A 17134-nucleotide genomic window follows, 5' to 3' on the forward strand; every position below is an offset into this window, starting at 1 on the left:
TGCTTTATTGTTCCACTGAGTTGATCACTCACTCCCACGTTCTAGGGCAGTGTTTAAACACCCACCAGACTCTGTCTTAAATGCAGATATTGATGCGACCCTTGAGGCAGAGCAGGAGTTCGAGGATGATGAGGCTGCATTTTCTTTCATGCAGTTTTCAAGCGGGTTCTTGTGAGACATGTCCTGATGCGTGAAAATTCTGGGTTTCTTTTAGAATAGATAATGTCTTTTAATGCTTGTATTTTGATAGCAACACTTGTAATATGACCTGGTATGTATATGTAATTCAGGGACTTGCACATGTACACATATGTTCTTTTAAGTCTTCCGCTTGCGTCTTTCACTTATCCCTGAATTATGTTTGCAGTTTGGCTTAATCTATTCCATGGTTTATGTACTCATACAGACAACATACATCCATCATTAAATATGTTGCATAAGTGATGTTATGAAACTCGGGAGCTGCGTTATGCTCGACCCCCGAATTTCACGGCGTTAAACTTTTAGTACTAGAGGATGCCCCAACAACGAGACCGAGTGGACATATATGAGCGCATGAGGGCTGTATACTAGTAGGCCGCGTCTTCCACTGTGTCGTGGTCGGTTGGGAGGGGTGTGGCCTTACCCGCTTGAGGGAGTAGGCATAGCTGAGCTGAGTTTGACCAGCTCATGAATGGGTTCACTATCGACATGCCGGGTAGATATTGGCTAACTACTAGCCAGGCGGATAGTGAGGTCTCTTCCACTTATCCAGTTGTGCACTTTATGGGGTGCCAAGCTGGTGTAGAGTGTACTAGACCTCGGTGATGATCCCAGAGATGAACAGTACTGATATGATGACTTATTGAGCAGGAGTTGCATACTCATTCATTCACTATCCACTCAGGCTAGTGGTGCACAACTATTTGTTATGTGTACCTTCGCAATGGCCAGGATTTCGGTTGGGGCGCGTGACTAACCTGAGATCAGGAGTTTACCACATTGAGTGTATAGGACTGGTTTGGATAGAAGAGTCTTGTGATGAACCCCATAGCTTGCGATTCTACATACCATCATCCTGACTTCACACTCCAGCATGGTCATTCCATTCGCACCGCATATTTCATTACATCTATGGCATATGGCATTTTGGGTTACTGTGTTTCTGTATTTATATGGTCTATATACAGCTAACGGTATTTGTGAACTCATCAGGAATTGTATATTACATTGCATCCTTAGCATCTGATATTTGGCTCTTTATAACTCCTCATTTGCATAGCTGATTTGTATTGCGTACTCTGATATTGTTTGATTCATGATCTTACCAGTATTTTCGATATTGTATGATTATGAAATTATATTAAATACTTGGTACTTACCTTGTGCACACACTTACACCACCCTCTAAGCTTTCTATAAGCTTATGCACAATAGATGTGTGCAGGTGATGTTAGGTTGCAGCAACGTGGAGTTTGGAGCATGTAGCTGACTTATGGAGTTTTGATTTTAACATATGTATTTTCCTTTTAGCATTGTATTCAAATGTTTATATTAGTGGATATATGATGTGATGTTGCCTTTGTGACTTGGGTAAACTTGTGGTTATGCCTCTTACGAGATAAATGAATGTTGAAAAATCCTCGTTGTAGGATCCCAAGATCAGAACCTGGCATTTGGGCATTGGGAGTCAAGAATGGGGCACTACGGAGGCCGTCGGCACCAGATTCGACAATCGGGATTCCTGTGAATCCGATTTTTGGGTTTGGGGTGTGACAACATTGAGCTCTACAAGGTATGGTTTTCAATGGTGAACGTTTAACCACCACTATTCTTATGGTGCGGTCCACTTAGGATTTGGATCTGACTCTCAATGGGGCCCATGACCTTATGAGATCTGGAAGAGTGGATGAATGCCGTATAAATAATACATATATTATGGTGGGCCTCATAAGGCAGCACGGTCCAGAAAATAGATGGACAATGTACATATAACAAATACATATGGTGGGACTCTACTCAAGGTTGGGGTAAAAGAGAGGATGGGGAGATGGGCCTCATGGTGGACCTTAGGATGGTTCCCAATGGTGGACATTTAACTACCGTTTAAAACATGGACATTTAACCACCATTGCTTTTAAGGTGTAGCCCATTTAGAACCTAGAATCTAACTATAATGGGGCCCACGAACCTTATACTAGCTAGAAAATGGATGGGCTACATAAATATTATCACATACATCATGGTGGAATCATACATCACAATTGGGCCTCACTCAAGGGCCTCATATACATCACGATGGGCCTCACACAAGGGCCTCACTTACATCACAATGGGCCTCATCATAAGGCCTCATATACATCATAATGGGCCTCATCATAAGGGCCTCATATACATAATATTGGGCCTCATACAAGGGCCCCACATACATTAAATGGGCCTCACACAAGGGCCTTATATACATCATAATGGACCTCACACACGGGCCTCATATACATCACAATGGGCCTTATCATAAGTGCCTCATATACATCACAATGGGCCTCATCACATGGGCCTCATATACATCACAATGGGCCTCATCACATGGACCTCACACACGGGCCTCATATACATCACATGGGCCTCATATACATCATAATGGGCCTCACACACGGGCCTCATATACATCACAATGGGCCTCATCACATGTGCCTCATGTACATCATAATGGGCCTCATGTACATCACAATGGGTCTCATATGTAGCAAGTGGGCCTTGCATACAGCAAGTAGGCTAGCACTGTCCCATCTGGACGGTGTGTACAAAACACATATATCAAGGTGGATCCCACGTCCTATGGATGGTGGAGATGAAGCACATGCATCAAGGTGGGGTCCACGTCCTCAGATGGACGGTGAGGATAAAACCCATACATTAGTGGGTCCCACGTCCTCAGATGGACGACGTGGATATGAAACACATACATCATGGTGGATCTCACCATCCTTGCTAGACGATGAGGATAACTCATACATACGGGGTGGGTCTCACTGTCCAAGGATGGACAGTGAGGATAGAACACATACATCAAGGTAGGACCCACCCCCACACAACACGTGTTGGGTGGGTCGCACGTCCCTGTCAGGATGGCATGGATGAAACACGTACATTATAGGTGGGTCCCACCCATCAGGGAAGGCCCCCACCGTCCACGAGGTTGGACGGTGTGGAGGATGCAACACATATGTCATGTGTGGGTCCCACACAGATGGACGACTTGGATATAATACATACCTCATGATCAGACCCACAGAGCTTGTTGACGTCAATACAATAGCTATATATAATGGTGGTCCCCACCACCTAGATGAACGATGGGATAAAATACATATATCACGGTGGTCCCACATGTATGTGGCCCACAGTTTGGATCAAACTGAAATTTGAAATTTCCCTTCATTAGGGTTTGTCCAAATGGACAACAAGGGTGGGCCCCGGTTGGACAGTGGGGACGGCCCACTGGATGGATGGTCTGGATATATCGTACATCAAGGTGGCCCACAATAAGGAAAGGAGAGAGAGAGAGAGAGAGAGAGAGAGAGAGAGAGAGAGAGAGAGAGAGACGTGTGATGAAGGGCTCCTCCACTATAAGACCTCCTAAGATTTACAATAAATACATTAAATTGGTCCCGCCACATATGGGCCCTCAAACCATAAAAATCAATGATAGAAAATTCCTTTCTGACCCACAAGATCAAGGTCTAGATGACCTTTCTACAATAGGAAAATAAACATCATGATGGGGTCCATGAAGAATGGCCCCATCATGGGATGAATATATGAATTATGGTGGGCCATTGGCCACACCTAGGTTTCAAAGTAGGATCCATACCATCAATCGGTAAGCCCCACTTGGCCCATCACTAAAATTACAATCTAATCCTATAAAACACCCACCTATGGTCCTCTTCTTTAGCTCCTTGGAATCCTTGGCTCCTAAGCTCCCTCTTTGATGGAGGATGATGAAGATTGAAGGGTTGGATGGTGAGATTTGGGGGTAGGAAAGTGGGCCTTAATCTTGGGTTCTCTTTTCTCTCCTTAGTCTTTTTCTCTCTTGGTTGCTTGGAAATGGTAGAGAATGAGATGGGATGGAGTGATGGATGGGAAAGAGGGATGGTGTTGTGTAAGAAGGATGGGATGAGAGGAATGAGTGGTGTTGACTTTTGAGGGCATGAGGTGGCATGAGGTATGTGTTGACTTGCTTTGTTGGTGAGAGAGGGATGAGCCAGGTATGGGTTGTGATGGGATGTGCACTTGACTTGTGCTTGATTAATTGATGTGATATGTGGGTAGAGATTCTCTCGGGATTTGCAATGCATGGCATTTTCCTCAAAATATGTGTGGGCCCACAACTCCCAACCTGGGTATCACATTAGCGCCCGAGACGTGGCGTTGGAACCACGGCGACAGCACGGTCTCTAGTGTACAAGTCTCAGGTTGAGTCAACTCAGATTTACAAGATGTGACTTAGGGTCATGCGCAAATGCCAATTACAAGTCAAGGGTTGCCAAAATTCAACAGGGAGGATAGCGAAAGTTTAAGGAATGGTATGGCCTAGGATACGGGCCTTACAATTGTGATGGTCCCTTACCCACTTGGGAATGAACCACACATAGAAAACTAGGTTCTAAACCTCAACTTAAAAATTAAATCCTACAATGAAAAATAATTATAAGGTAATTAAATTAACTAGAAAGCAGCTAAAAGAAGTGGGGAATGAAGTTACCGGTATAGAAGAACTAAGGTTAGAGAATTCTATAAAACTGAAAAAAAAAACTTCTAGTGTTTTAGAGAATAAAAAATTTGTGAAAACCTAACTAACAATTCAAAAGATAAAACCCTAAAAATTAAATCCCTAGATTAGAACTAGAAATAAAACCCATTCTAAACCTAAGTGTTCTCAGCACAATTGTCCCTGACAATGATATTAAAATTTTGATTAAACCCAAGGGTTGACAACCCCAAGTGTAGGGATGCGATGTAGTAATAACTTAGTGAGACCAAGGTCAATTCACAGGGAAAATGGTGAGAATACACTTAAAAAAATTTAAATTTTATGGGTTTTTAATCCAGCAAAGTAAGAATGGTTTAAAATAAATAATAAAAATGACTAAGGATCCAAGAATCCCCAATTAATAGAACTTGAACTTAATTCATCCTCTCTAGTTGATAACTCAACTAGAACTGGATTCCAATCTATTCTAGTAAGATAATAATGCAATAATATCAATCATAAACATCCAACGTAGATTACAATCACGATAGGCTTGATCTCTCATGAAGATATAAGTAGTCAATTCACTACCAAAAAATCGAGCAATGGCTATGGAAGTTGCAAGCTTTTAGCTACAAATTTAATCCGTAGAAATATAGCTATGGATTTAATCCGTAGCTATAGCTTAAGTGCTCTGCAGCTAAAGAGTACCTCCCCACTTAAAACATATAAAATATAGATGGTGCTTAAGGGGATCCATGAGGTCCATTGGAATATATGTGTTTGATCTAAGTCGTCCAAAAATTCTGATATATAATTTTAGTGCATGAGCCAAAACATTATGTAGATTAAATGTCTAAGAGGACCACACCATAAGAAATAATATAAATTAAATTTCTACTGTTAATATTTTGTGTGGTCTCCTTACAGATTCGATCTAACTCATTTTTTTTATCAGCATTTAAAAAATAATAATTTAAAATTAATGGACAGAGTGGATATATGAAATACATCACAGTGGGCCCAACGGTCGTAAAACCATAAAATGTCTAGGGAGCCGTCCGTCACGCACCCCTCCAAAACCCTAAACCCCTCCAAAAACAAAAACCCCCGTCCGCCATTTTCTCCCGCTCGCTGACGAACCCATCTCTCCATTTCTCTCTCCATCTCTCTCTCTCTCTCTCTCTCTCTCTCTCTCTCTCTCTCTCGCACTCAGTCTCTCTCTTTCCCTTGCCCTCTCTCGATCTCCCGATCTCCCTCACCCTCTCTCCCTGTCTCAAGGCTGCATTCCCCTCTCTGTTTTCAAAAACCCATTTCGCTGCAAGAAGGAGAAGAAGAAGGAGAAGGAGAAGAAGACGGAGCATGTACGATTAGTTTCTTTCTTTCTCCCTCTTTATCTCTTTCTCAAATCTTTCAATCCTTCAATCCACATTCCCCTCTCTCTATTTCTGAAATCTAAGGGCCCGTTTGGCAGGTCAGCTTGGAAGGGATTGGAAGTTAAATCCTGGGATTGGTCGGGCGTGCTAAATAGAGTCGGTGATCTGATCCTAATCCCTGAGACGTGTTTGGCTTGAGGGATTGGAAGTGATGGAAAGGTTTAATCCTGGTATTGGCCGAGCGTGCCAAACAGATTGGATATATCAATTCAGGGATATAGCAATCCTATGTATCTAAAGACAATCCACTGACAACACCATCAATACCTAGAAATCCAGGCCATCCACCCTAATACCATTCAATCCCTTTCGGCCAAACGGGCCCTAAAAATGCTTTGTGGGCTCCACCATAATATGTGTATGTAGGCCATTCATTTTTTTCAGCTCATTTTAGGGCCAAATCTCAGGGGGACCACACCATAGGAAACTGTGGTGATTGAACGCCCACCATTAGGGCATGTTTGGCCGGGTAGATTGGATGGAATTGGATGGTATTAGAGTGGATTGCACAGATTTTAAGGTAATGATAGCTGCATCAGTGGATTGGTGCAAGATCTATGGGATTGCTATATCCCGGGATTGCTATTTCCGGTCTGTTTGGGACGCCCGGCCAATCCCGGGATTAAACCTTCCAATCCCTTTTAATCCCTTGAATCAAACACATCCCAAGCAATTTTGAAGGGATTAGGGTGGACTGGATGGGATTTAAAGGTAATGATGGTGATGTCAGCGGATTGTCTTAAGATCCTGAAAGGAATTCCAGAATATTTTTTTTTTGGATTTGTCAGAAGATTGTGACATTAATTTGAATTTCTATGTTTTTTTTTCAATGTCTTTTATGTTACTGGCACAGGCATTCATATACATTGAAAAATATGATTGAAGTGCTAGACTAGCATGTGCATTTACACCATTTTTTAAATGTTGGTGACTCATCCACCACACGTGTCATAAAACATGTTAATCCACTGCATTGCATTCATCAGGAATCAAGCAGTGGTATGGAGCTACTGAGATGCATTTGACTTTATTGCACACTGCTGCAATGGTTAGTTATAGTGTTTGCAAACATCAACTAACTTTCATTCAGCATATATATATATATATATATATATATATATATATATATATATATATATATATATATATATATATATATATATATATATATATATATAATCTTGAAGGGAATTCCATAAAATTTGTTGGTTTGTCAGTTTGCAAGATCAATTTAAATGTCATTTAATTTGGTGTAATGTCTGTTATGTTACTGGAACAAGCATTCATATACATTCAGAAATGTGATTGAAGGGCTAGACTAAGTCACTAAGATGTGCATTTCCACCATTTCTTAAATGGTGGTGGCTCATCCACCACACATGTGCCATAACACATGTTAATTCACCTCACTGCATTTGTCAGGTATCAAGTAGTGGCATGAAGCTACTAAGATGTGCATTTTCACCATTTCTTAAAAAGTTTACAAACTCCTTAATACATTGTATTTAGTATATAATATCTGTTTGAGTCTAATCATCTGATAGCACTTCCTTCATTTCCAACTTTGAGGAGGATGGTGCATTAGGCTAATTTCTAACTTTAATTTTTGGTAAGGTGCAGGTTGAAAATGGACCCCTTGGTTAATCGAGATTTGACTGTAATGAATAGGGAGTGGATGACACTAAGTTTCCCAGACCAATGTTTTATTTCTGGAATAAGAAGTTTTTCAAAGTTTGCACAAGAAAACCTTCCTGGTAGAGAATCCATTCCTTATCCATGCACCACTTGCAGATGTGCACGTTTTTCGGTTTCTTATGATGATATGGAAGTACATCTAATGAAAAATGGATTTGACCCAAGCTATACGGTTTGGAACATGCATGGGGAGCATGTATCACCTAAGTGTTGTACGTGAATCAAGTTCGCAACAATACCATAGTGTCCTGAACTTAAATGAGGTTCACAACGTGATCGTTCAAGAACGTGGTAGTAATAACCTAGATGAAGTTGTACAGGATGAGCCAAATGTGACCCCTGTAGTTGAAGGTGTCTTTGGAGAAAATGAAACCAATGATTTTGAAGCAAATTTACGAGACGCAATGACTGAGCTATACCCTAGGGCCCAAGATTTCACCGTGCTGACTTTCATTGTACAGCTTTTCAAATTAAAGGTGAATCATGATTTGAACGTATTTATAGTCTTAGGCTCCATTTGGTCATCACATTAGTATTTATGAAAATATTTTTTTGAAAACCAAATGGAGCCTAAGCCCTTTTTTAACTCCGCCAATGCAACTCCTTGCATTACCGATCCCAAGCCCGGGTAAAGGAGGGAGAAGGGCTTTAGAATAAGATCATTAACTATGGAGGAGATCCTGAAAATGTAGTGAGTATCTCTAGTTTTGTGGTTTTACTTGTACATTCCTGTATTGATTACTCAAGCATGACAGTTATCCGCATTCTTTCAGGTGGATGTTGCATATGGGAGGATTGGAGTTGCATATTTCAGATTCAAGCATCTGGTACATCTCTTGTCAAGAATGCACATGTGTAGTTCATCAAATAATACATTATGTGATTTCGTGTGCATGATATCTATGTTATAATTACAGTTATCTATAATAATAATAATTTGTTCATTATAGTGCATTCACAATGGTTATCATTATGGTTATAATTATTCATTATATGACAGGTTTTCAAGTGAGATGATCGAGTTTCAAAACAAAATAGTCTGCGGTTTAGAAAAGCGATTCCCAGGATGTATATGTTTCAGGGGCTATCTGCACCTTGGAAGCATACAATGGAAGGTAAGAAAAACCCTCGAGTTCTCTTCTTTGAATCATGAAAAGGTATTTGTGCTGAATCCCATGCATTGACAATATTAGGCATGCTCATGAGAAGGACATGCATAATTCCATAAAAATTGATGGAGCAGACTCGGATGTGTGCCAGAGCTATCCGGACGTTGAGCGGGGGTCCCTGGAAGGTGGGAACCGCTGTTATGACCATGATGAAGCTGTTCATTTTCTATGGACAGCATTGGAGTGGCCTGACCATTTGGACAGGCCATGTTTATGTATTTGGTCGCCATTAATGGAGCAGACCCGGATGTGCGTCAGAACTATCCGGATGAGCGGGGGTCCCTAGAAGGTGGGAACTACTGTCATGACCAAGATGAAGCTGTTTATTTCCTATGAACAGCATTGGAAGGGCCTAGCCAACTAGAGCAAGCCGTGTTTATATCTGTATTTGCAGGGACCACACCCTTATCCTATAACCTAAACCTATTCTCAAATCCCAAAACCTAAAACTACAACCTAAACCTTAACCTAAACCTATAACCTATAACCTAAACTCAATTCCCCAAACTTTAACCTATAACCTAACCTAAACCTATACTTATAACCTAAACCTATTCTCAAATCCCAAAACCTATAACCTAAACCTTAACCTAAACCTATAACCTATAACCTATAACTTGAACCTATCACCTAAACTCAATTCTCTAGACCTTAACCTATAACCTAACCTAAACCTATACTTATAACCTAAACCTATAACATACACCATTAACCTTAACCTATAACCTAAACCTATACTTATAACCTAAACCTAAACTTCTAACCTTAACTTAAACCTATTCTCAAATCCTAAAACCTATACTTATAACCTAAACCTTAACCTAAACTTATAAACTTAACCTAAACTTATAACCTTAACCTATAACCTTAACCTATAACCTATAACTTAAACCTATACTCACAACCTTAACCTAAACTTCTAACCTTAACCTAAACCTATTCTCAAATCCCAAAACCTATTACCTATACCTATAACCTATAACCTAAACTCAATTCCCTAAACCTTAACTTATAACCTATAACCTATAACCTATACGCAATTCCCTAAACATTAACCCATAACCTAACCTAAACCTAAACCTAAACCTAAACCTAAACCCAAAACCTAAGGGCCCGTTTGGCCGGTCGGATTGGAGGGGATTGGATGGTATTGGAAGGGATTGGAAGTCAAATCCCAATCCCATGGATCTTAAGACAATCCACTGACAACACCATCATTACCTTTAAATCCCATCCAATCCACCCTAATCCTTTCAAATTTGCCTAGGACGTGTTTGGTTTGAGGGATTGGAAGGGATGAGAAGGTTTAATCCCGGGTTTGCCCAGGCGTGCCAAACAGACTGGATATAGCAATCCAGGAATATAGCAATCCCATGGATCTCCAGACAATCCACCGACAACACCATTATTACCTAGAAATCCATGCCATCCACCCTAATACCATTTAATCCCTCCCAATCCACCCGGCCAAACGGGCCCTAAATGTATTCTCAAATCCCTAAACCTAAACCTACACCTAATCCTAATCTCAACTCCCTAACCTAAACCTAAACTTAAACTTGAAAACCCAAACCTAAACCTGATCCCGAACCCGAACCCGATTTTCTAAACCCAAATCTTAACCTATTCTCAATTCCTATAACCCTAAAGCTTATAACCTAAACCTAAACCTTAACCTAAACTTAAACATAAACCTATGACCTAAAACCTTAACCTATAACCTAAAACCTAACCTTAGCTTAAACCTAAAACCTAAACCTTAACCTATAACCTAAAACCTAAACCTTAACTTATAACCTAAAACCTGAATGTATTCTCAAATCCCTAAACCTAAACATACACCTAATCCTAATCTCAACTCCCTAACCTAAACCTAAACCTAAACTTGAAAATCCAAACCTAAACCTGATCCCGAACCCGAACCCGATTTCCTAAACCTAAACCTTAACTTATTCTTAATTCCTTAAACCTATAGCTTCTAACCTAAACCTTAACCTCAACCTATAACCTTAACCCAAACCAAAACCTATGACCTAAAACCTTAACCTATAACCTATAACCTAAACTTATAACCTGTAACCTAACCTTAACCTAAACCTAAAACCTAAACCTTAACCTATAACCTAAAACCTAAACCTAAACCTAAACCTAAACCCTAAATGTATTCTCAAATCCCTAAACCTAAACCTACACCTAATCCTAATCTCAACTCCCTAACCTAAACCTAAACCTAAACTTGAAAACCCAAACCTAAACCCGATCCCGAACCTGAACCCGATTTCCAAAACCTAAACCTTAGCCTATTCTCAATTCCCTAAACCTATAGCTTATAACCTAAACCTAAACCGAAAACTATAACCTAAACCTAAACTTAAACCCATAACCTAAATGTATTCTCAAATCCTTAAATCTAAACCTACACCTAATCCTAATCTCAACTCTCTAACTTAAACCTAAACCTAAACTTGAAAGCCCAAACCTAAACCCGATCCCGAACCCTAACCCGATTTCTTAAACCTAAACCTTAACCTATTCTCAATTCCTATAACCCTAAAGCTTATAACCTAAACCTAAACCTTAACCCAAACCTAAACCTAAACCTAAACCTTAACCTAAACCTAAACCTAAACCTATGACCTAAAACCTTAACTTATAACCTATAACCTAACCTTATCCTAAACCTAAAACCTAAACCTTAACCTATAACCTAAAACCTAAACCTAAACGTAAAACCTAAATGTATTCTCAAATCCCTGAACCAAAACCTACACCTAATCCTATTCTTAACTCCCTAACCTAAACCTAAACTTAAAAACCCAAACCTAAACCCGATCCTGAACCCGAACCCAATTTTCTAAACCTAAACCTTAACCTATTCTCAATTCCCTAAACCTATAGCTTATAATCTAAACTTAAACCTTAACTTAAACCTAAACCTAAACCTTAACCTAAACCTATAACCTTAACCTAAACCAAAACCTATGACCTAAAACCTTAACTTATAACCTATAACCTAAACTTAAAACCTATAACCTAACCTTAACCTAAACCTAAAACCTAAACCTTAACCTATAACCTAAAACCTAAAACCTAAATGTATTCTCAAATTCTTAAACCTGAACCTACACCTAATCCTAATCTAACTCCCTAACCTAAACTTGAAAACCCAAACCTAAACCTAATCCCGAACCCGAACTCAATTTCCTAAATCTAAACCTTAACCTATTCTTAATTCCCTAAAGCTATAACTTATAACGTAAACCTATATCCTAAAACCTAAACCTATAACCTAAACCTAAAACCTAAATGTATTCTTAAATCCCTAAACCTAAACCGACACCTAATCTTAATCTCAACTCCCCCACCTAAACCTACAAACCATATGGTGAGACCATTCCTTTTATGTCAATTTTATTCCTCTTCGAGTTTTTATTAATTCATTAAGAAAAAAAATGGTTATACATGATGCACTTCTTTCACTTTGCTTTTCTTTCTCCCAATGGTCATTCTGATTTATGAATGCGATGACTATTTTGTAGGATGATGGAATATAGAAGCTGTTAGAGGAAGTGACTTTGTTATTACTAGAGTTGTATTTCGAGACAACTCTTCAAAGTACTACATAAATGACTGTGGAAGTAATTTTACAGAGGTCACTAAGAAATTGAAAGGAAAAGAAGTGGACTTGGACAACAATCGGTTTTTGATTCTTCAGGTGGGTGATGGCTGAAAAAGGCCTATTTACTTGTGCAAAAAATATCATACCGTTAAAATATATCTTCTCTTTCAATTCTTTATCATTGAAATTTCAGGGTGAAGTCGAGCAAATTTCTCTAATGAAGTCAAAGATTTGTATTTTCAGCATTATTGTAATTGTAATTGTAATTGATTGAATGAAGGATTGTAACTGAATGAATGAATGATTGTAATTGATTGTAATGGAATGAATGAATGATTATGCATGTGGTAATTGAATGAATAAATGATTATATTTTTTTTAATGTACGAAATAGCTACGGATATTAACCTTAGCCAGTTATCTGACAGCTGTAGCGATTATTAAATTTGGCATATTGCTATGGATTTTTAGCTACAAATAATATCCGTAGCTGTTTTTGGTTTTCGCTACAGATATAATTGCTACAGATTATATCTATAGCTATTGGGATCAATAGCTACGGATTAAATTCATAGCCATAGGTTCAAGACCTATTGTTATGGAACCTACGACTACAGTCGTGCTACGGACTAAAACCGTAGCCATAGGTCTATGGCTATGGCTTTTATTCGTATCCTTTGCCTATTTTTTTGGTAGTGATTACAGATAATTGAAAGCATTTAATGTACATGGAGGTGACAATAGATCAATCAATTTTACAAATTGATTAATTCTCCAATATAAGAATTCAATTACATATAATCACAATTCAACATAAATAATCTAAAATTTTCATTGAAAATGAATTCCATATCAAATATCAATGAAAATGTTCATCCTTTCAGCCTTAGCTAAGAGATTAACCAAGAATGACTAACATCATAAACAAAACAAAACAAAAGCTTAATAAATAAACTAGAACTGAAAGATTGAAGAAGAATGACAGTTTTATAGAAGTTTTGTCAGCCCTTGGTCTCTCTCCTAAGCTTTAATTCGTACATAGAATAATCTAATTCACCTACTTAAATAGAGAAAATTCATAAAAACTTTAGAGTAACTTCAAATTTTTACACTTTGGTTACACTTCGGTTGCATCGAAGTCAAGCCAAACTAACTTTTGGTTACGATTGAATATCTTTGAAATATGCTTGAACTCTCTCTCCTTTGGGTTGTACTGAACGTGCCTTCAGTGGCACTGAACATCCCTTCGATGACACCTAACCTTTGAACCGAATTAGCTTTGGAAATCACTGATTCTTGCTAGACTATTTTTGAAAATTTCAGTCGCAACAAACTCCTTAGGGGGGACCAAACAATTTGTTATTTCTATTACTTGACTGTGTGATTTTTCAGACTTTTCCTAATCTTTGGTACTTGGTTTTCTTGAATATTTGGCACTTGAATTCTTCAATATTATCCTCAAAGCATTCAATACTTCACTTGATCATTTTTTGAGCTCTAATTCATCCTTCTTAAGCATGATTTCCTCTTTAGCTTATGAATTACCTCACATGTAGAAAACATATGTTAGTAAATTAATTTACTACTTGAATGCATCCAAAACTAATGCAATTAAGGAGATGAATATGCAATATTTAGTCTTCATCACCTTTGAAGATTGAAAAACTTTGAGAATGTGTCTAAGGAAAACTCCATGTAATAGAGAATAAGATGTAAATGCAATAGGGTGTTAATCTTCCATCCATTGTGTTTGGGGATCTCTATTCCCTTTTTAGATTCCTCGGTACTCGACAACTTTGAGGTACCCTAGTTCATGAGATAGGATGATAGTGGTTGCCCAACAGGACATTTGAACACTTTTTATAGTGAGCTTAATGTCATAACAGGTAATGATGGACCTTAAGTCGTATATTCTAAAAGTCTTTTAAAGGCGATGTGTAGACTAGTACACGTCACTTGACTATCATGTTATCAAGACTTGAGAGACTATCCTATGCCTTTCTCGATCGATTTATGCACAAAATTAATATGGTGCCAAGGAGAGTGACTTGGCTACCTTGAGATAGAGGAATTAATGATGAGTCTTGTCATCTTATGTAGGATGATAATGGTACATGATCACTATAATGAAATCTCTAATTGACGACGAGGAATGAAATTTCTATCATCATCAACTTAACAAACACATATATCTCTAAGTACCTTATCTCATACCCATATCCCAACTTTACTCTACTTATTCGCACTCGCACTAGGGAACAAGCCAAATCGAGAACAAGGGCAGAGACAATCCATCATGCCCCAAAATTTGAAACCCGAGTACAGTGATCTTAATCCCGAATTCTAGGATGTGAACTAATATTTCATCGATTCATTCATCACATTCAAGTTCAAATAATCAAACATCCAAACTAGTCAATTATTAAATCATCCAAAGCATGATAATTAAAGCTTACAAATTTAAAATAGCTTCATGAATCTTGAAATCCAAAACTTTTACTACTATTAAATCCCTCTCATAACTCTCTCTACCTTAAGTTTATTGTAAATTCCCAAATAAATAAAAGAAACCAATTTAAAGCCTAAATTTTAATAAAAATAGTCATTCAGGTATTGTCTATCTTTTGCTCCTCTTTTTTTCTATAAACCTATAAGAGTTATCAAATTGGTGAGCTATAAGCCTGGTGAAATCATATCCATCACACTTAAATTCACCAAACGAAATGAATAATAACATAGAAAATATAAACATGATACTAACAGAACAATGATATGAATGCAATTCATATGAAGATGTCATGAATCAACCACGAACGCATTAATATATGAAATTGTATATTCCATCACAACTTAATTTAACTAGTTTTTCATGAAAAAATCGTATGGCTTTGACATTAGGTACCTTTTGTAATCTTGACATGCTCACTTAATTGGTCCTGCAAGGCGTGTACTTAAAATTCAATTTACATTTCAAGATCATTCAATTTACATTCTAAGATCTTGCACAACTCTAACATTAGGTACTTTTTCCAATTCTTACATTGTCACTTAACCGGTCCAATGATTTGGCAATGCTGACATGCACATAGATGAGTAATCCTTACATGCTCACCGATCCAATGGAGCAACTAGATCTCACACAATTCTAGACGTTAGTAACCTTTTACAACCATTACATGCTCACCTAATTCGTCAGGCAAACTAGCAATCTTGAGATGCATGCAGATGAGCAATCCTTACATACTCATCGATCTGTCGTCCAACCCAAATCTAATTTCAAATATCCACATTTTCCATTACCATAAATTCCATAATAAATGCAATCAAATCAATTTCTAAGCAATTATAATGCAATTAACAACTCAACTTCAAGCACGCCATGATTATCATGCATGTAATATCCATGAATAGAAAACGTAACAAAAAATCCTTACTTAATGACAGTTAATGACACAACAAATTAATATAATAAGAGAATACATCATAATGCAAGGAAACATACCCAAGAATCGGAATTTCAAAGGGAATCATGACATGAGTTCATAATTTAAGATATTCAAAAAAAAAAAAAAAAAAAGAAGATGAACTCCATAGGAAACAAACAATGCAAAAAATGTACCCAAACTGTTGGAAATCATGTAAAGGTGAAAAGAGTAATTCATACAAGCGAAAATGGCTAAATTTGAAGCAAAAGGGTTAGATCCCAATCGAAAGGTGATTCTAATGTATATAAAATATCCAACTAAAGAGATAAACAACAAAATATCCCTTACCTTGGATATGAGACTTCAAAATTTAAAGGCCTAAAAGAAGAAATTAGGAATTGAACAAATACGGGAAACTAGGATTGAAAGGAAAAAATATTCAACAATGAGAGAACCTAATGAAGAGAATCACTCACTTGTCGAAGTTGTCGACCCGAATCTGAACCAAATCAGCCCTGACTCGTTTATGACTTAGTGGTTTGACTCGACCTTCCCCTCCATTTTTCTCTTATTTTTTCTTCTCTCTTCCTCTCCTTCTCCTTCACTCTCCCTCTCTTTTTTATTCCTCACTATGTATAGTGATGGCAATAGACTCAACTGGACTGAGCTCAACTCAGTGAGTCAACCTCTCTCTCTCTCTCTCTCTCTCTCTCTCTCTCTCTCTCTTGAATAACGAGGTTTTGTTGTGGTTTTTCTTTTGGTCGAGAGAGGAATTTATTGAGCTTTCTCAGGTTTTTTGATGTTCTTAGAATCCTCTTTGCACAGTTAACATTAGGTTTACGTACTGGTGTTTCGAATAGTGATTTTCCTTCATTGTTTTGATTGGTTTCCTTATTCTAAATGCTACATGAATATGTTTGGGAATATTTTAATTCGATGGCGATCAAAGAATGTTGAGATGGCCCACAAAGGAAAGAGTTTAGGTCTCAGATTGAACGGCTATACAAAATTAGAAGTTATGGTTCTTGGCAGAGAAGATTGGTGATGCGTTAATG

The 17134-nt window shown here is 38.0% G+C and overlaps 1 long non-coding RNA gene across 1 annotated transcript; it reads left to right on the forward strand.

Moving 5' to 3' along the window:
- Window positions 1-12578: 12578 nt before the first annotated feature.
- Window positions 12579-12995, forward strand: LOC131253398 (uncharacterized). Its single transcript, XR_009175147.1, has 2 exons — window positions 12579-12750; window positions 12848-12995. It is a non-coding gene; the product is annotated as an uncharacterized LOC131253398 (long non-coding RNA).
- The last annotated feature ends 4139 nt before the right edge of the window (window positions 12996-17134 follow it).

The sequence above is a fragment of the Magnolia sinica genome, chromosome 8 (genome assembly GCF_029962835.1).
Source record: "Magnolia sinica isolate HGM2019 chromosome 8, MsV1, whole genome shotgun sequence".
Lineage (NCBI taxonomy): Eukaryota > Viridiplantae > Streptophyta > Magnoliopsida > Magnoliales > Magnoliaceae > Magnolia > Magnolia sinica.